General features: G+C 34.7%; 1 protein-coding gene across 6 annotated transcripts in view; it reads left to right on the top strand.

Annotated features, from left to right (window-relative positions):
* Nucleotides 1–22,565, top strand: part of EPHA5 (EPH receptor A5) — a 322,354-nt gene that overhangs the window by 231,396 nt on the left and 68,393 nt on the right. The window lies entirely within an intron of this gene.

Below are 22,565 nucleotides of genomic sequence, written 5' to 3'. Positions count from 1 at the left end.
CATTCCAAACAAGTCAAGCAACCAATACACATACCCATAGAGAACCTTAATATATGATGTATTTCTTAAGCCTTGCCTTGACCCTCTTACTGCTCACTTTTTTTTTCATTTATTTATGCATTCATTGGTTGATCCTTGTATGTGCCCTGATCGGGGATTGAACCCACAATCTTGGCATATCCGGAGGACATTCTAACCAACTGAGCTACCTGGCCAGGGCTATGTGGTTTAATGCACAAAAAAGTTAATGGCTTTCTTTTTTTTTCCTACTTTCTTTTTTTTTCTTTTTTAAATTTTTATTGTTATTCAATTACAGTTGTATGCCTTTTCTCCCCATCCCTCCACCCCACCCCAGCTGAATAAACTGCTCACTTTTAAGCACACAATTTTCCTTCGTTGGGTATGCTTTCTTCACAAGAATAGTACTAACTTGTTACTGCTTATTCTGTCTTTAATATAACCATAACTTTGCCTTATATAGTTTTTCTTTTTACTTAACATTTGTTTCCTCTCAAAAGTATTAATGGTTGCCTGCTTCAGTTTTAGCATTTGGAAAAGACTATGCCTGTGCCCGGTAGTTTTAGAGAAATGGGACTGATAATTCTGGTTAGCCAGCATTTTGTCCTAACACTGTGATGGGTACAAAGCAGGCACTTCGGTAAACAAGCGGTCTGAGACATAACCAGCCCTTTTTAATGACTACTGTTATTTTCAGCTTCTGGATGCTGTGAACCTGAATACATTAATCATAGTATTATATGCAGGTTTAAAGTAAATTTTATTGAATGTTTTATCAATTCATAATTCATAAATTGTGTAGAACATATCTACAGTTTTCATTTTGAAAAAAATAAAATAGGTAAAGCCCCAATAAGAACTCTTGTAGAAGGTATTTTCTGACATAAAGCTGAGCATAATCAACTTTCCTAAAAATAAATAAACAAACCGACAAACATAAATATCATTGTACTCTACTCCTACAGCAAAAAATATTCACGTTTTAATCTAGGCCATCCTGAGAAGGGATATTCAGTAATGACAAGTGTCCACCTAAAATGTTTTCATGTTAGACTATTATAAAAAACTTGATGAAAGTCTTCATGGAAATATTTAAGCCAGCACAAATATGTGAAATGTATTGTAAAACCTCCAAAAAAAAGTAAGGAAATCAATACTCATATTGATTGTGTTACTGTTCTAGTCATTTACTTTTGACTCTTCAGCACCTAATAAGTCATAAATATACAAAATGTGATACTTTTCAATATACTGCATATTACATTCTGAAAAGATTTATGACTATATCCATAAATTACAGTGGTAAAAATTTACTTTCATAAAACATTGTTACTTCTTTGAACATGCTTTCTCTTTGAATGTGAAAATTCCCTTTCTTCTAGTTCTCGTCATTTAAGAGTGTTCAGGGTTTTCTTAAGAATATATGTAGAAATCCACTGCTTGCTTTTATTTTAAAATAGCAGCAATGCAGTTTTAGAAATTTCTTGGGAAGCTGTGTTCTATTGAGGACAATTAGGTTCTTCCAGCCAGAAAGCTACGTACCTAATGACCCACTGATCTCTCTAAAGTCACCTGGAGAGAATTCTCTACCTTTGTCCCAGCTTTCTGGAAGACAAGCCAATTCCACTAATCTTGTAATAAAAACTTTGCTCAGATTTTGATCAAATAAAATAATTAGGTTGAGTCAATTTAACAACTAAGAAAATTATGACATCATAACATGTCTTTTCTACCCCAACCGGTAGATAACTATGATCCATTTGCAGAGCTGGTTTGTAATACAATTTCTTTACTCTGACTAAGATATGAGTTGTTTCTTCCTTTCCAATAAATCCAGAAACATTCCTTATTTTTAGGGAATTGGGATCATAAGAAAGATAGTTTATTTGTTAGGCCTACATTTAGGAGAAATAAATAACCATGAAGGAATGAACCAAGGTTTTGAATCTAATAAATTTTTGTGTTTGCAGGTTTATTAAGAGACAAATGAGTATATGAAGTATTTTCTTGTAGATGTAGCACACTATCTTCATTTAACCTAGACACTGTTAACGTGAATCTCTTGGTGGCAGGAAGGTATGGATTCTTCTTATCTGTATGTGAATAAGCCCGTGTTCTCAGAACATGCTCTTCCCAAATATATACATAAAAGTGGCATAAAACAATTAATTTTGTTACATCTGTAGCATGAGGCAAAGTTTTTGAGAGGAGGTTCAATCTACCTATCATTTAGTAATCAAAGGGTAATATAGCTTAGCACACATGCATACACACAAATTCTATATGTATCCAAATTTCCTGTATAAAAATTACTAGACTTTAGTGTAATTACTGAGTTACATGGGGATCACATCTACACTCAAGGCACAAATCTAAATTTTTGGCATAACTAAATTTGAAATGTGGTAAGATAAATTTTGAGATTCATTGTCTTACGGAAGAACATTAATTTTTAAAAATGACAACAACATGAATTTGTGCATTGTTGATTCATATTAAATTTTTCTTAATTTCAGCCTATGCTGCTGAAACTAAGAATTATTTAAAGGAAACAATCAGAGATGTGTATTTTTTACCAGGAAATTTTTTGAATAAAAGTTTTATTCATTTTGTTTAATGTGCATTCCTAAATTTCAAGCTGTATTTGTTTATGATAGAAGTATCTTTGGCCATTGTATTTTACTTTTTATAGACAAGTTATTTTGTTTGTATTATGTAAGTCTACTTATTCAAAAGCTAAATAATGTGATTCTTGAAGGACTCTTCCCTTTTCATTCGAGGCAATGAACTTTGCAATTTTTTCCTGAACTGAGAAAATCTTACCTAATTTGTAATATCCTGAATTAACTCAGTAAACATTTGTCAAGTACAAATGAAAACTAAATGAATAAATGTTTTGAAAAGCAAACACTAATTTGGAAAATTATCTTTGAATATTAGCAAATTACTGGAAAAGGCCTATTCTAGGAATGGTCTAAGAACAATGAATTTTATGTTTCTCCCTCTTCTCTGTGTGAAAATATGATTTATAAGCATGTACAAAAATATAACAACACTTGGACATTCCTCTCTCTTGGAATTTACTCTCTTTTATCACTTTTAATCTCTTAAATATTTTATAAACTATATATTTGCTCCTAAGTAAGAAGTCTTTTAGTTGCAAGTAATTTGACTCTTCACTGGTGATGTAGATAAATCAATTTTGATATGTTGCATAAATATATATATTACTTTCATATAATATTCATTGGCAATTTATATCCTCATTTGGACCCAAAAGAAAATGTATCTTGATGATCCATGTTCATTGATAATTTGTATTTTTATTCAGACCAAAGGAAAAAAAAAGAGAATTATAACACATTGAATACTATGCTACTGATCTATATCAAAGGAAAAAATAAACTCTTTATTCTAAAATACATTGCAAAATAAAAATAAGTAAAATAAAACACTTTCTAATCTTTTCAGGCTAAAATTGCTGTGCAGAAACATTTTGGAATCTCCCTACTTAAATATGATTTTAAATAATATATGCATGTGTCCTTCTTGGATGGGAAAAGGTCTTACTTAAACCTTAACAAACAAACTGAACTGACAAGCAAAACAGAGACAGACTCATAGATGGAGAACACGTGGGAGGGGAGGTTAGGGCGTGGCGGGACTGAGCAAAAGGGAAAAAGACTCACGGACAGGAACAACCGTGAGGTGATTGCTTAGGGGAGGTGGGTGTGAGGGGGCTAGATGGTAATGGAAAAATATAATAAAGATTATATAAAAAATAAAAACAAAATTAAAATAGTGGAAAATAATTTTAATATCTTAGGATTCTCTCAGTTTTAGAATTTGTGTGATCTTCCTGTTTAAACATTCCATACAGCAGCAATTTTCAACTGGTGTTCAACAAAAATTTTAAAAACATGCAATACCTGATTATGTAGTCAAGGAAACTGACCTTTCCCCCCTTCGATGGTCAAATAAAACAGTGACAACAGCCAACACAATAGTCATCTGCTGTGAACGAATCAAAAATATTTTTATTTTTTGGTCAAATCAGCAAGTATATATATTTTTTGGTGTGCCACAGAATTTTAGTAATTAATTAATATGTGTCATGAGGTGAAAAGGTTGAAAATCGTTGCATGGAGCATTTTTCCACCAGTTTCAGACTGTCCTTTTTACTTTCTTTCTCATCAATTTAAAGGGTGTTTTCATGGAATGAGGGAACAATTGACATGCCCTCAGCGAGCTGCCAGCTAATTGCTCTGTGATGGACAGAAATGAGAATTCCTGTATGCACAGCATGCTGTAATTCTCCCTTAATAGCAATGACATTGAACATTGATAACTTTCCTTTTATATCCTGATTTTGTGGTTTTCTCTTTTATATTACTTTATACTTACAAATTGTTTAATCAATCATTCTGTTAGCCGAGATCGACATCTTTACAGTCTTCCTGTTTATGTTGGCAAAAGCATATTACTGAGTTCTCCCCCACTGCTTTCTGTTCTTTGAAGGTGATCATGATATTATGTAGTCGACATTTTTTCCTCGGTGCCCCCACTTTACACATGGGGCTTCATTCTGGAAATTGATTACGGGACACTTCTTATCAAATATAAAGCTTAAATTAACAAGATTTAGTTATATAGAAAATACAGAGAAAATTTCTTTCTCTGGACAGAAGCTTCATTCTTTGAACTTGGCTCGCCATAGAGATCCCGGGATTAAAATATACATTTTTAATGCCTTGTTTCTGATCCCTTATTTATTACATGTTCACAAATTTAATGAAATGTTAGGGAAATAGAGCTTTGCTTTTCTATTTCAATTAATTCCACATGTGTACTCAGTGGCTGAAGACACACCCACTCTACACACATGCATACCACACATATTTATACATGCTTTTGCATATAAACACAAGAAAGGTAAAGTTGTTTGCAGGTTTAAAAATTGCAGAATGAAACAAAATCACATAGCTTCTAAAGAGGTGGCAGGGTTCTCTGAAACTGTACTCGGATATGGTTTTAAGGCTATTTATGTATGATGTTACTACCATGGGGTTCCCGAGATAATAAATTTGATCCTAACAATGGCTTAATGCCTCTAAAAACAGATTAACCATTTTCTGGGCAAAAGATCAGCCCTTGTTTATCCTGGCCCTGCTAAAATCCTGTGGCTTGACATACAACTACCAAATTCTACTTCTCGTTGAAATGCCTCATAGTGCTCTGAGGCAGGAATTGTTCCCATGTCAAGAGATACTGTAGCTGGAGGCTAACCTGTCCAACTGAAGATGCTGAGGCCACGTGGGAATTTTGAGAAAAAATAGATGCATATAAAATGCTGCTTTAAGTTTTTTATTATTTGAAAACAATATTTAAATTTAGCCTTTTTGTATTGTGTCACATCTCTTTACATGTAAAATATGTGAATTGTAAATTCTATAGGCTTCACAATCAGCCAACATAAACCTTAAGCATCTACTTGCTGCTCATGAAACATCAAGTAGGTCCCAGGCACGTGACACACGAAGGCAGAGCCTTTTTCTCAAACTGTCTGCACTTTCATTTTGTAGTCTGACAAATGGACAGAATTTTGTAAACAGAAATATCGCAGCTATGGATGAAAGGAGAGTTTAAATTAGAATCACTTCCTTCATTGTAACTTTTCTCCTTGACTAAAATGATAGTCTGATTAGTTAATTCGAGAAATATATGAGTCCTTATTACATGCCTGCCACTGTTCTTATGTTAGGAAAAACAATGGCTTGATGAAAACCCACTGGAGGAAGAAACTTTTCTTTAGGCTCATTTGGAGCTGCATAAAATAATTATGCAGGTGTTTTGAATGCAATTATTTAATTCACACAAGTGCCAGAGTTCTGTCTACAACTGACATCAAAGCTTAATAGCTTCTTAAGTAAAAACTTCTTAAAGAGTGCAAAGTATTCTAAACCCCTCTGAGAAGCATCTTTGCCTAATGGAAGTAACAAAATGATACTATTTATAATAATAATATTCTCTAGCATGAATTACATACTACATACCAGAAGGTACTGTCCCAGGGGTTTTACATGTAATCTCACAACACTATGTCTAAGTATTAGTTCTGTCTCCAATTTACACTTTATAAAATTGTCTTATTTATGTTTCTTGAGCACTATAAAAACAGTCCATTCTTAAGGCTTTTGCACTGGCTTTACATGCTGCCTAAAACATCCTTGCCACAGAGAAGCACATGCCTTCCTCTTTCTTTCAAGTCTTTGCTCACTCTCAGCCTCTTAACTGAACTTAGAAAAATAATGATCCATCAGTCCTTCTGCTGCACATTAGACCCCTGTCCTTTGGATTCGTCTCTTCGCAATGCTGATTGCCATTATATACCCTATATTTTTCTTCTGTTGATTTTTCTCCTGTCCAGCCTACTAGAAACTAAGATCCAAGATGGCAGGTATTTTATCTGTGTGTTTTTTCCATTCTCAGTAAATACTAGTACATAAATTGTTTCATACAGTTAGTTGGTAAGGACCAGAGGCTTGAAACCAGCTCTGACCGTAGGGCCCTTCTCTTCATTAAGAACTTCCCAATCAATGGCTTATAATTATTCATATCCGATTTTGATAAAAATCTGAACTCTTGTGTGCAAATTCACTGATTCTCTGTAGCTAAAAATAATGGTATTAACATTTTAGAAACTTCCCAACTGATCAGTAATATGAATAAAATGCCTCTCAGAAAGTTATGTCAATTTCATTGACACTAAAATAAGAAATACATTGGGTTTTAGTATCCTTCACATAAAAATTGCACCTGTTAAATTTTCTTTATTCTAAGAATCACATACATCAAATATCACAAACTCCATGACTGTTCCTGATTTTGTGAAAGCTAGTTGATTTTACTTTTGCTTTCATTCAAAACTTTTCTCTCCCAGTTGAATTAGTTTTAAACCATTATTTTATATATGTGACCCTGATAGGCATGTGCTCATCTGGAACACAAATTGTACTATAGGTTCTCAGTAAATATCCAGTGATCATATGTATGAATGGAATAGTGAAGATAGAGTGCAAGACTCTTGAAAATATGCTTCACACTCCTTTTCCAGCATTATCACTATATGTATTTTGACCTGGACTCCTGTCATCTGGTTGCATATGACAGATGCCAAATTTAAAGTGTCTTAATCCAAAAAAAATTATAGATCATATAGATGAAAGCTTCCAGAGATTTTTAAAATAGGCACAGGGTAGGCACTTATACATCCAGGTGGTAAAATAGTGTCTGCTCTGAGGTTGGAGAGAAATGATTTCAAGAATGCCCTGGCTTACAAATGATACTTAAAGCCACAAATCAAATGAGGTTATTTGGGTGGAACCTGAGGCTTGCTGCTACTGAGATGTGATGTGAGGGAGAAAGGTCCAGCCAAAAGAGGCTGAGAAGAAATAGCCCATGAGATAGAGAAGAGCAGACAATTGTTGGATCACCGAATGGGGAATGGTCACTGTATAGAATCCACCTTCTACTGACCATCACTCTCAGAGCTTACATGGCACAGGCTGTGACAGAAACTTGATACACGGTTCCATGGAGTGCATCAATACATAGCACTGGGACTTCCACGAAGCAGAGGATGGAGAAATTACACCGTGTGGCTCAGCACAGGAGGGGCTAACACTTGACCCTGAAGATAGGGTGAATCCCATATGATGCGCATGAACTGAGAATAAGGAAAGAGGATTTGATTCTGTGCCTTTTTCTTTCAACTTGCAATATTAAAAATTACCCACATGTCAAAACCCACATCAGCTATATTTTCTCCCATAAAACTCTCCTCAATTTCTTTAGCCAAAACATTATCCCCTGTAACTGAAGTCTTAGAACGATATATCAGTATGTCTCATGGAATTTAACACTTTCAACCACAAAATTAAATAGTACTTTGAATAAGTTTCTTTTTTTTTCTACCACCAGTAACTATTTAGAGGGTAAAGACTTCTGTGGTTCTACCAAATAACCTAATTGAATGAATATTTCATAAATTATCAATCTGTGTTTCACATGTTTTCTTACATTTTCCCAATTAATGTTTATATTTTGGAAAAGGGAAAATGTTAGTAAACTCCAATATAAGCCTAATAGAATAATTAATCTGTAAATGTGTTTTCTTCTTGAAAAATGAAAATTTTGGTGCCATGAAAAAATAAATGCAATGATTTCTAAGACATATTACATAGGAGTTAAGAAATATGCACTATATTATATTATTTATTTGTCATCTGGACATGCTAATGCCGTATGTGATGCACCTGGTGATCCTGAGTAGCATTAGCTTTTATAAATAACAATGCATGCCAACATATTTGCATTCCTCTCCTAATTCTCAAGTTAGATGCATCATGGATTTGTTTATGTATTTGGCATCTCCAATATAACTAGGATTATTTCGTTTCAGAACTTGATAACTTCTAATAAGAAAAAGTACTGTATAAGTATATTTTAATCTAATACTGTTTTATTTTAAAATAATTATAGACAAATATTTGTAATCACACATGCAATCACTGAATTTTAGAAAAGAGCTCATCAAAAGCAAATCTCAGTGGTTTATGAATTAGCCATAGATGCAACTTTATAAGAATGTAATAAATCTAGGCATGTGTATTGATTAACTGTCTGAGAGTTGTTATCCTTTCTGTTTTCTCATGATTGCATGCTTTTTTCTTCAAAGGCTCTGAATCAAAGATAATTAGTGAGCAGTTCATAATTTATTAATAACTGACAAATGGGGATCAGGGCAGAGAAGTGCCAGAAAGACTAGGAGCGTTGAGACAACTAATTGCCCACTGTGGGAAGCAAATCTTCCTGGGAAACTGAACCCAAGAGAGCTACTGGCTCAATTGCTCAACATTATTGACTCTCCCACCTGTGACTGCTCACAGACCAAACATGTAAACATCACTGCAACACTCGGGAAGTTATACTGAGGCAAATACTTGATAGAAAAAAACTCTACGGTACTGGAAAGAAGTTAATGTCATTGACTTGCAAAGCTGAAAATTATTTGAGCAAAGAATCTAGAGACTCTCAGATTTCAAGGGTTAATCACAATGCAGGTCAAAAGACTAATCACAAAAACAAAATACACTTTTTGTCCAAAGCCCCATTTGTTTAAGAATGTGATCCCCATCTGAAAGGCAGACCAGCAGGCTAACATGCCAAAAGATGCTGGGCTCTGATGGAAGACTCTGCTAGGTTTCTGGGAATCTTTCCACGTCTCTCAGAGACCACAATAGCACAGGCTCTCACGGAAACTTGATACCCAGCTCCACAGAGAAAATCAATAGCCCTGCCCTATGCCAAAAGGTAAAACTCTATGGAATAAGGAATCGGCTAGTTTCCTGAACCATGTCTAGGGGTATACTCATTGCTGAGAAATGAAGCAAATGAACAATAAAATATTCCAAATGATTTTAAACACCAGGTAAAAGCCACGTTTGTTCAAGATGGGCTGTATTTTAAAATTTACATGAACCTGAAAAGAAGTAAGTGCTTTTAATGGATCAGAAACTCAGTTTCAACCCAGTATCTTTCTTCCCAAGTCCTCAGGCTTCTAAATATCCACCCAATAAATTGAAATGCAAAGTCATTTTATGTATCTCAAATATATGGTTGGAGACTGTGCATTTTGCCTTATTCCAGTCAGTTCCCAAGGCTGGGGTGACTGGATCCTGTTTCTGTATTTCCAATCCTCTGAAATCCCACCACTCTAAGGATGCTCTTAAATAACCCGGAGTGGAAGTTGACCAGTATTGAATCAATACTGTGTGATTCAGTATATCACACCTCCTGAAGTGAAAAATCACCATCAACATTGCTTCTATCTGCTTACTCATTGCATTATATCTCCTTAGACCTAAAACATTTCAGCCATGTTCCATCATATCTTTGGAGGTTAGATCAATGGCCATTTCCTTAGATGCACTTCCTTGTTTTTGGTTTTGTTTTTTTACTTTTCTAAGACATCTTGCTGACTGCCTTTCCTACACATTTCAGTCAATTTTTACATTGCATGTTGCATAATTGGCATGGTTACGGTGATTGTGCTAATTTCTTATTGGCTGCTCTTTTATTTATGTATACCTTTCTTAAAATTTTTTAAGCTTTTATTTATTTATGTTTAGAGAGAGGGGAAGGGACTGAAGAAGAGAAGGAGTGAAAAAATCAATGTGTGGTTGCCTCTCATGTACCCTCCATCTGGGCCCTGGCCTGTAACCCAGGCATGTGCCCCGACTGGGAATTGAACTGGCAACCCTTTGGTTCACAGGCTGACACTCAAACCATTGAGCCACACCAGACAGGGCACATTTCTTCATTTTTGGTTTAAGATTATATAGAACATATAAAGCAATGTAAAAAGAAAAATCAATCATATTTATTATCCAGAAGCAATCACTATTTTACTTTACCACATGTTTAAGATATTTTTATATACATAGTTGAGTTCATACTTTATAGATTATTTTTTTTTGTTTTTTGAAAACACTATAATATAACATTCCCTAGGTAGTTGGAAATATTTTAAAAGCAAACATTTAATACCCCTTTGTTATTCTAATGTTTAACCTTTCCTATATGCTTTCCCTTTTGTCTTTGTTTGTTTCTTTTATTTTTATTATTTTGGAAGAGAGGGATTTCTATCTTCAATGTCCTTAGAGCACATTTGTATAAGTCAAAGTAAGGATAAATGAATATCACTATTTTAGAGACTATTGATACCTATTGACAAATGGCCTTCCTAAAGCATTTTACCTATTACCATCCCCTACACAGTGCATGAAGTTGACTGGTGGTTCAGAAATTTGTCAGTTCCTGTTAATTTAATAGGGGGAAATAGCTCAGAATATTAAATTGCAGTTTTTTATTTTGGAAATTGAATAGTTTCATTACTGGTCATGCAATAAGTAAAGTTATTGGCTATTTCTATTCCCTGTTTAACAATGATGTGTGTGTGCTCTTTACCTGCTTAAGTTGGTGGGATCTTAACTATTCATGTAGAAAGATACATCATGAGAATTGCCAAGATTTGTTTGTTTTTTAATAAGATTTATTTTGCATGGGACATGAAAAATGTCGATTGTATTTGGTTGGGTCTGTACACTGATATTTTGTACAGACCTGTATCAGTACCAGCACAGTTCGTCATGCTTTCCTGTGATTGTTGTAGCTCTCCACCTCCAGCACACTAAATGGTGTTTATATAGACATTCTTTTATTTCTACTGCTTATGGTCTCTCAAATTTATTATTCTAATCTAATTTGTATCAAGATTGTGTCCATTTGAATATTATAGTTAAAATATTTTAATGTTAAGTCAGGTGAATTCTTACTGGGAAATCACATATGATCACAATTACAAATATTGTATATAAGTACATTTTTGGACTTACATGTACAGTTATACACCACTGCTTTATATAAACCAATTGTAATCATAATTAATTACTGTTAATGTTATACGCAATAACAGTGTTGTGCCAGAACAGAATTAAGATGGTGGCTGATTACAAAGAATACATGTGATCTTTCTTTATTGAACTGGTAAAGGTTATCTCTTCTGCAAAATAAATAAAAAGCACACAAATGAGAAAAAGCAAAAGCTACTTATTAACAGCTTGCTATAGCAAGGGATTGGCCTCTATAACTTGCACTTGTCAGAAAACCAAAGGCAAGCAGTGGAGTGTGAAAGCTCTTTAATGGGGAAAAATTGAGAAGGCTTCAGGTATCCCCTGATGGAAGATTATCGGCATTGGTGGCGGGCTATGTAGAGTGGGACATACCATCCTACTGGTTTGGGAAGCATATTTTAGCTTCCGCTAATGGGCCCTAAGTTGGAAGTGGGAACAAAAATCAAGGAAGCTTGCATTTCTTTATAAAGTCCTAACCATTCTGATCGATTGGTGCAGACGTTGTGGTTTGGCTGCCTGGACTGGTTGTTGCAGATTTGGAGGTAAAGTTCATTATTTTTATTTGGTTTGACTCATTGTCCATTTGTATATTCAGCCTCTCACTTCACAAATTTCACTAAATAGTAGTACAAGTATTTATAAATTTAGTGTTCAATATATTTTTTAAAAAATTAAAAGGAGGTAAAACACTTTAAGGAGTACAGCTATAAATATACAGTGAATTGTTTTTATTAAGTGCTCAGGTGAATAACTATTTCATATCAGTGTCACTTGGAATATTTTTGATTAATGAAACTATGTAATTTTGATGTTAGAGGATAGAAGTCATTTAACATAGATTTTGATTTGTCAAATAATTTAACAAACTATAATTCCATTACAGTGCCAGAGGAGGAAAAGAAGAGATAAGAAAATAATAATAGAAGAGAAAGTGAGATTTAGATTTAAGTGAAAAATTTTTTTTTCTGCAGTTTTAGTCATTTTTTCATTGTTTGAGGTCAGATATTAGTTTAAAGTCTTCTCCACCTATATATTGCCTACTATGTCTTATTTATTATTTGCTACTTGAAAAGAAAGTTGAGTTTTCAAAGGCCTAAAAAATCCATCTGCACTTGATAAGAAAATGTACACCAAATATATTAAAAAGACATTTATGTTTTACCGACCATATCTGAATTACAGTTTACATTTATTTATATGTAATATATAGTATACATGTATATATACATACATAGGTATATATGTAAATACATAAGTGTATATAACACATAAGTATATATCACTTATAAGTATATATAACTTATGCATTATACTGACATTTAATTATTTAAATTTTAATAACAAAAATTAAATAATCTATGTAAAGGTGAAACCATCTAATATCACATTGCTCAAAATATCACACAGGAGCTGCTATTTGCTAAAGTAGCTGTGGATCGTGTAACCACTCTTTTGTTACAGGCTCACTAATGTAGGTTTTTCTGACCTTGGCGACCTGTGGAATTTACTTTTATGATGAAATTTTACTCTTTGATTTGCTTCCTAATTGTTTATTATGGACAGTCTAATAGTGAGACAGTCATGCAACCAGACAATTTTAATGTAACACAATTAGTGTTGTATTTTTAACAAACTGGTACAAGAATAAAATATAAGATACGACCATCTTTGCCTTAGTCACTACAGAAATATTGAAGCAGAAATGGTAAATTGAAGCTGGACCTGGAGGATGAAGATTAATTTTACAAGTTGGTGGACAGTGTGTGATGAGGAGGGCACATAGACCTCATGCATGTCCGATGTGCTGTGACTCAGCCAGACCTGCATGCAAGGCCTTCCACAGCCTCTGCCTGTGACTGTCCTCAGGCACCCCATTCCTTCCTGCTTCATAAATAGCATGCACTTTGCCGTGTATATATATAACCAAATATATATATATAACCAAATATATATATATATATATTTGGTTATATATATACACACACACATACATATATGGTTCTGGTTTACTCTAACTCATTAGCACTTCAAAGAAAGAAAACTTTGTATGTAAAAGTATTCACAACTTCTTGAAGGCTCTCCTGACATGTCTGCGGCAAAACTAGGCTTTGCATTCCCATAACCTTCTGTAATAAGTCTGTGGTTCAGTGCCTGAGGGGGGCATAATGGTGACGCAGAATAAAGATACTTTTACAATTTTGTTATTTTATTGGAGATATTATGATTCCCACATAATCCAAGTAGCTAATACTGAAACATAGAAGAATAAAAATTCTGCCATTTAACTTGCAATTAAAAGAAAGTGGTGGAGATAAATTTTAGGGAAAAATCATGTGGTTTAAAAATATAGAGGCTATGATGAAATTTACAATTTATAGGTACATCGCAGACCAGTCTTTATTTGTAGATAATATAAATTAACATTGTTAACAAATTGTAGGAGAATTATTCAAAGTACTTACCAGAGAACAAATTGTTTTAAGCACCTACAGGAACTTTCGATATTTTTCTTAACATGCACACTATTAATGCAAATTACAAATCTTTTCCTTTTATTCATTATGTAAATTCCCCTGAGAGTATTGTAAGACAAATCATTATGAACTACAAGTAGTTACTAAGCACCCATTGTATTAGTGGTTCTCAACCTGGTGGAATTTTAGGATCAATTAGCAGCTTTTATAAAATAACGATGCTTGGGTTCCACAAACAAAATGTTCTGATTTGGGGGTTCAGAGGTAAGACCTGGGCCTTGGTTTTTCTTTGTGTGTGTTTTGTTTGTTTGTTTGTTTGTTGTTTTAATCCCTCTGGTCGACTGTAATTTGTATATGGGTCTAGCATCATTGTATAATATGAGTAGAAAGCTGTTTTAATATAAACCTTTATTCTTAAAGCATAGCATGTAGCATCTCAGTACAAGTTTGCTAACAATGAGAATGATTAGGTTTTCAACTGCAGCACAAAGTTTACAAAAGGTGGTTTGTATTTTGGTAAAATTTTTTTTGATTTCCAAAATATATACTAGAGTAAGCAAACTGAAGCTAACATGTTCAGTAATATTTGCTAGTTGTATCAATGCTTTTACCTGTGGTATTCATGGAAGAAGAGTCTGCTTTATAATGATCTCTGGCCTGTTAAAATGATTTAAAAAAGTACAATGATTCATCGTTAAGGTATAGTTTGGAATATAAACCAGTTGAAGCCTAGTCTAAAGACAACTCAGCTCAGGTCCTCGTTCTGCTGTCATTCAGTTGGCTATTCCTAAGTCTTCACAGGTGTCTTCAGAGAAACGAATAGAGTTCCTGATCTCAAAGTTAAAGAGAATTTGTTTTTTGTTTGTTTTTATGATCTTGCACTTACAACAAAGGAATATTTGCAAATGGAACACTTAGATTTGTATTTTTTTTAATTTTAGAACTTGAAATACATATAGTTAAGGTTTATCTCAGTCACTTATTTGATCTCTATTTTACACATGCTTCTGAGTAGCAGCAGCAAAGTTTAGAGCATTGAGTACTTTCATGACATTCATCTTTTCATACTTTCAAACAGTCATTGGTATATTTTGTTACCATAAGGGCTAGACTTGCATGAAGGCATTTTAAAATGCATATGTAATTTATTGTGAATTAAATTATCAACATCTTTTATTAATCCTGGTAATACACTGTTAACAAAGGATTGAAAGAAATGCCCATACTAGAGTTTCCCATGAAAATGTCTTAAATTTTCAGCAGGGGAAGGGAGAGATGAAGCCGAGGGACTAAGTGGGAATAAAAGGAGCTGGAATATTTGGAAGAAGAAATTGTGCTTCCAGTACAGTGTGACGCAGTTACTGCTGCTCACATATTACCTCCTTAAGCTGTTGTCAGTGTCATCTTGGAAAAGCTGTTTCATTTCAGTGAGTCCAACGTTGTTAGCTCTATGATGAATATTATAACAGGACATTTCAGTGTTAAAACAGGAAACAAGGAAAAAGCAGTGTGTTCTTACTTTACTGCCACATGATTGCCAAATTCACAATATTTTTGATACCTGATATGTGTGGGGAGGGGGGCTTGCTTCTTTTTAGTTTATTTTTCATTTTTTGTGTGTGTGTGTTCATTTTTCCACACCTAACACTTCTTTGCAACCATCAGCTTGGTGTCCCACAATTCAGTTCACTTCTGACACTAAGAAGAGTGAGCACAGTATGTTAAGGCTCAGCCCCAGAAGACTGTCCTCCTACTTCAGATACCAATTGTAAGTAGTAGGTCTTTAAGTTACATACCACTTCTGTCCCACTTGGCTACTGTTAACCTACAAACAGCAAGCTAAAGTGAGAGGCAACGAGCTTTTATTTGAGATATAAGGAAACAGCTATTCCAAAAACACTATTCAGACAGAAACCCAAATAATGTTCCTATTAGGAGGTGAAGGTGAGAGGTATTTATGAGAAAAGGAAGGGGAAGAATTAGTGAGTAGAAGGAAGGTATTTCTATAGATACAGATAAGCTAACACAGCCATGTTCTAAAGAATGCCTTGAATGTCCAGTCCTAGTCATAAGGTCTGCTTTCCTATTATCTTTGCAAGCAACTGTTTAGGATACAATGTTTCTTTAAGCACAATCCATAGGTTATTTTGCCCACTTTTGACATTCTAGAGGTTTGAGGCATAAGATGCCCATGGCAGTTCTGGGATGGCAGCTCTGCCTCAATTTTAAAGTAGCTGCATTTATGTGATTTTTTACATTACAAATCGGATATTCCCTTGACCCCTCTCTTTGAATTCAGTCATTTGCTTAGTGCAGTTCATAGAACTCTGGGACCATACTCTTAGGCTTACCAATAGTATTATGTAGTAAATGATGTGATAAAAGATACAGACGAATAGCCAGATTAGGAAACACATAGGGCAGAGTCTGTAAGGCTCCCCTGTGCAGGCACTCTCTGTCCCTTGGGATAGGGGTGTGCCACCCTCCCAGTACATGCATAAGTTCACCAACCCAGAAACTCTGAATCCCTTACTTTTGAGACCTGTATGAAGGTTTTGTTATGAATGTATGATTGATCATTAACCATATCCAGCCTTTCGCCCCTCTCTGAAAAATGAGGGGTGAAGCTGAAAATTCTAAGCTTGCAATCATAATGTGGCCCTTTTGGTGACAAGCCTCTGTCCAGAAGCCCACCCAGAGTCACCTCATTAGAACAAAAATCTGTTTTACCAACCAGGATAGTCCAAGAGATTTAGAATGAGAACAAAAGGGTCTCTTAGCATCCTTATTTGCAAGGGTTTAGGAGTTCTGTATCAAGAATTAAGGGAAGAGACCAATGTGTGTGTATATGTGTGTGTGTATTTCTTATTGTTTCACATCAAGATATGAGAGTGCCAGGTTTGGAACTTGATTGGGTAAGACTAAGAGATGCAGGAGACAATAGGGAGACATTTGTAATCATCATGGAAGGGTAAGAAGCTCTACCGTGAGAAACAGAGAACAAAAAAAGATTTTAAAAATTGCCGCATGTAATTGTATCCCATTCCAGTTTGCCTAGACTGCAGCTGGGAGACAGTGATGGGATCGCACATATAAATCCCAGCATGTGCTGTAGCTGTGGTTTTCCCTCAGAGTTGTTCAAAAACACACTTAAAAAAAAATAGAAAGGTCTTTCTAACCACTTTGCATTACCTTCTCTCCTATGGGTGAAATAATTATATGCCTTTATGTTAGAAGTACGAGGAATAAAGGGTGGAGATTGGGAACCACATATGTGATCGTTATGCTTTTTATCCCTTTCCCACTTCCTGCAAAAAGACATTTCTGCAGAGTTTTAGCTTGGCTTCATCAGGAGGTCAGTACAAAATATTAGGAGAGTGGCAGTGAAATAAGACACAGATGTAAAAGATATTGCACTATGAGGCATTTTAATAAATGTATAAAAATTAACATTGTCAGTATTAATTATCAGTGAAGGATTTCCTCAGTTTCTTTTGTGATAGTAAATATTTGTTACATGTTTAAATTCTTATCATTCTGATAAGCATCATAATTGGAATTGTTTAAAGATTTTGCTTAATTTTCTACAGAGTATAAAATTAAATAACCACAAGCAATTTGAAAGCAGAGAAACTAAAATTGACCATAATATAAATTAATGTAACAGTCCAACATAATAGCTTTTAAGGATTTGATATACTTTTACACCATAAGTTTATTTTTCTGCACATTTTTTACCTAATTAAGAAAAATAATATTATGCTATATTATACAATATTGATTTTTACTGCATCATAGCCTCTACAAATATATTTGGTTTACTGCAAAATATTTATTAGTTATTTACTTCCTGAAAAATCTATGGCCAGCCTCAGGCATATTATCTGTGCTGCACTCCATGCCCAGTTATTATATCAGTTAAATTAAAAAAACAAAAACAAAAAACTTTTAAAACGCTGACTGTGGGGCCATGACTATGCAGAGAGCTTTACATGTATTATTAAATTCATTCTTCATTGCAACCCTGTGTGGTGTAGTTGCTATTGTTATCTCATTTACATCAATGGCTAGTCTACCCAAACTATTCGTATAGTAATGGATCTACCCAGGAATGCTCCTAGTCTGTGTACAAATCCCAGGAGCTTCACTGCTGTGCTACACAGCACTGTCAGAAAGTGAGGACTTTCTATTACCTTTTGATAAGTTCTGGAGGATGGCTGGCTAAAGGATGGGTCTCACTTTTCAGTGTGGCCTGTCACTTATGAGGGCACAAGCTCCACTCTTTTCTTCAGCATTAAGTACCATCATTGTCTGTTGCTATTTTATTTTAAATGGGTAGGCTATGGGACTTACTGTCAAGTTGAAGGTGAAGATAGACTTGTTTTGTCTCCTCATGCAACCATAGAATTACAACTAGATCTCAAAGCAAATAACACTCAGAATGGTCAGAAAATTGAGCTAGATGGAAGTCTGACAATCAAGGATTTAAAGAAGCCCAATTCATCCAGATGGGTAGGAGGGACAGAGTCGTGGAGATGGGCAGAAAGCCCAGGTGTGGTATGGAGCGGCAGTGGTGGCAGTGCAGTGGTCATTCTGGCATTCACGAGTGGGTGGTGGATAAAAGTTAGGAGGGATACCTTAGGAGTGAGTCATCCCAGCCTCAGGCCAGACCACACAGCCCAGGGTTTCAGTGCCAGGAAGATAAATCCCCATAACTTCAGGCTGTAAAAACCAGTGAGGGTTGGGATGGTGGAAGAAACTGCCAGATTTTCAGGAGACTCTGTTTAAAGGGCCCACAGAGACTTATAATATACACAAACCCAGCCACTCAGGTATTCACAACCAGGACAACAGCTGGAAGAGTGCCAGTCCCACACAGGAAGTGGTTGAAGTGACTGGAAATGGGGCAAGTGCAGGTTAAACCTCCAGAAGCCAGGCAATGGCATTGTTCCTTCTCTGAGCCCTCCCTGCAACAGAGCCACATAGTGGTGAAATGGGTTGCCCTGGCCTGTGGATTACCTAAGTCTCTGCCTCACACAATTTACAAAAAGAGGGAGTCAAAGCAGCTCTACCTAATACACAAAGCAAACAGGGAGACTGCCAAATTGAGGAGACAAAGAAATATGGCCCTTATGAAAGACCTTTAAAAAAAAACAGAAAAAGAACTAAGTGAAATGGAGATAACCAACCTATCAGATGCAGAATTTGAAATACTGGTGATCAGGATGCTCAAATAACTGACTGAGTACAACAACAACATAAAGGAAGAAATGAAGGTTACACTAAGTAAAATAAAGAAAAATCTACAGGCAACCAACAGTAAAGGGAAGGAGGCCAGGAGTCAAATCAACAATTTAGATCATAAGGAAGAAATAAGCAAAAAAGCATTCAAGCAGAACACAAAAAAGAAAAAATAATTCAAAAAAGTGAGAATAGTATAAGGAGCTTCTGGGACATCTCTACACGTATCAACATCCAAACCATAGAGGTGCTAGAAGGAGAAGAAGAAGAGCATGAATTGAAAACTTATTTGAAAAAATAACGAAAGAAAGCTTTTCTAATTTGGAGAAGGAAATAGAAATACAAGTCCAGGAAGCACAGAGAGTCCCAAACAACTTGGACACAAATAGGACCACATGAAGACACATCATAATTAAAATGCCAAAGGTTAAAGATATAGAATATTAAAAGCAACAAGAGAAAAGCAGAGTTACCTAAAAAGGAGTTCCCACAAGACTGTCAGCTGATTTCTCAAAAGGGACTTTGCAGGCAAGAAGGGACTGGCAATAAGTATTCATAACGATGAAAAGCAAGGACCTACCACCTAGATTACTCTATCCAGCAAAGCTATCATTTAGAATGGAAGGGCAGATAAAGTGCTTCCCAGACAAGGTAAAGCTAACAGAGTTCATCATCTTTAAGCCAGTATTACATGAAATGATTTTTAAAAGATTTTATTTATTTATTTATAGAGAGGAAAAGGGAGGGAGAGAAACATCAATGTGTGGTTGCCTCTCACGTGCCCCCTACTGAGAACCTGCACTGGAACCCAGACATGTGCCCTGACTGGGAATCGAACCAGTGACACTTTGGTTGTCAGGCCAGCACTCAATCCACTGAGCCGCACCAGCCAGAGCTATCAGTATTACACAAAATGTTAAAGAAACTTATTTAAGAAAAAGATCAAAACTATGAATGTTAAAATGGCAACAAATTCACAACTATCAACAACTGAATCTAAAACAAACAAACTAACTAACTAATGAAACAAACATCCAGAACAGGAATAGAATCATGGGTATTGCCATCATTTGGAGGGTTATCAGCTAGGAAGGAGAAGGTGGAGAATGGGAAAAAAGGTACAGGGATTAAGAAAATAAACAGTGGAATGTTAAGAATAGTATAGGAAATGAAGACAAAGAACTTATATGCATGACCCATGGACATGAACTAAGGAGGGCTTACTGGAAGGAAGGAAGGTACCAGGGAAAAGGGTAATGAGGAAAAATTGGGACAACTGTAATAGCATAATCAATAACATATATTTTTAAATGTAAAAATAAAATGGGTGAACTATGCAGCCTTTTCAATTTATTCCTTTTTTTTAAACCAGTAAATAAAATATTTTCTATCTAATTAAAATACTTCTTTTTGTGAAATTACTTTCCCTGCCCTTCTGTCATTTATCTGTTAGGATCTTAGTGTTTTTCTTATCCAGCTGTATGATCTCTTGTTTAAGAATTTAAGTCATCATTTATCCACAGCACATAGTCTTGCTTCTCTGATCTAGTATCTGAGCATTTCTTCCCTAGAGTTATAATCACTTGACTTTGGTGGGATGGAGATTATCTTATATTGACACACTTCATATATATATTGATCAACTCTATGTAAGGTCTGCCTGAAGTAATTTCATTTGAATCTTCTGTGGCTTGGAATGCTTCTGTTATCATAAATTAATCTACCAAAAGACAAACCAACATAGCCTTAAAACAAAAAAACCCAACAATTTTTGTTTACAAGCCTGGGAGGGCCAAACTATTTTAAGCTTGGATAATAATGACCTTGTTATAGCCCCATGCAGTTACTTGCAGACCTCCAGGTGCTGGAAACTACTGGAGAGACAGAGAAACCATGTGTTGAATCACAGCTCACATACATTAGATTGCCTGCTATTTTTAACCCGTTTTTGGTTTCTATTTCTAAATTACCTCTGAGGCTTGCAAGCATTTCCAATCTGTACTTCTGCAAGTACTTATTGATTAAGGAAAGAACGTGTACTTTATACCATCTGGTGTTGAGGTGCTAAGGTTATTTTAAGGGTTATTTAGAGGATTCAAATAACTTAGAGGATCTATCTTAATTCAGATATTTTTAGAAAAGGAACTTCAGGTTTGATTTTCTTAATAACATATTAATGCACAGTATGTTCTGATTACTAAATCCTTTTGTGAATATGATTTTTTAAAAAATATTACACTGGCTATTTTGTATTTATACAAATTGGTCTGAATATAATTATTTATTTAGTTATAAATGGAAATATTTAGTATGCAAATATTATGAATCATGACAAAATCAATTCCTTCTGATATGGTAATTTGTTCTATTACTGTAATTATGATATTACTAAGAGTAATAGCTACACCTTTTCTCCCAAAACATATGATCTGTCAGATACTGACTATTTATTCTCTCACTTTGTTTTCACAAAACCCATGAGATAGAATTCTTATCTGTCAACTGAAACAAAAAATGATTAAGTTACCCAAGGGAATTTACTTATGCCATCTTAAAACAAGTCACAGAAAATAGCCCAAAATCTGAAACAAGGACTCAGAAAAGATAGACATTCAAGCGATGAATTTTACATGATTTCTCATTTTTTATTACACCTTATTAAAACTATGAATTGTAATTCCGATAATATGTATGATGATTTAAATTCTTCAGGTGTATATTTTGTGGACTTGGTGTCGTAGTGAACTGTATGTGTGTATGTGTGTGTCTGTGTGTACATGCTAATTTTTAAGACAAAACCCTTATTGTAACTGTTCAAATTGAGAGGACTGGGTAAAATATTACTTGTAGACCCATTAGTGTGGTTTTTGGATCCTGGAATCAAGTAGGAAGCAAATCCTGTTCAGCAATGACCACAGCGTGTAGTTTTTGCCTTCTTAAGCACGACCCTGCCTGAGTATACAGACTGTGCACACTCATCTGGTAGGTTGTTGATACTTTATTAGGAGATGGCATCGTCTTTACTATCACTAAAAATCAATCAGGTGCGTTTGTCAACAATTATTATTTATTTATTATTTATTGAGTTGGATTTGTTGTGTTTGAAATTAACACATTGCAAAGTTTTCTTATTAATAGGGATGTTTGTGCTGTTAACAATTACATTAAAACACTGACTACTTACAAATTGTCACTTATGTTTATACTATGAAGAAGAAAAAATAATCAGAGAATCATCCTCATTTCAAGAAACTCACATTCTAGGAAAAGAGGAAGGTTGACTTTCTTTGGAAGGTCAAGTAGTAAAAGTTTGAGGCTTTGCAGCCCTTACATTCTCTTTAACAACTATTCATCTGTG

Source organism: Desmodus rotundus, chromosome 4 (assembly GCF_022682495.2).
Source record: "Desmodus rotundus isolate HL8 chromosome 4, HLdesRot8A.1, whole genome shotgun sequence".
NCBI classification, from domain to species: Eukaryota; Metazoa; Chordata; class Mammalia; order Chiroptera; family Phyllostomidae; genus Desmodus; species Desmodus rotundus.
The sequence above is the reverse complement of the archived record's forward strand: the minus strand, read 5'-3'. Positions and strand labels throughout refer to the sequence as shown.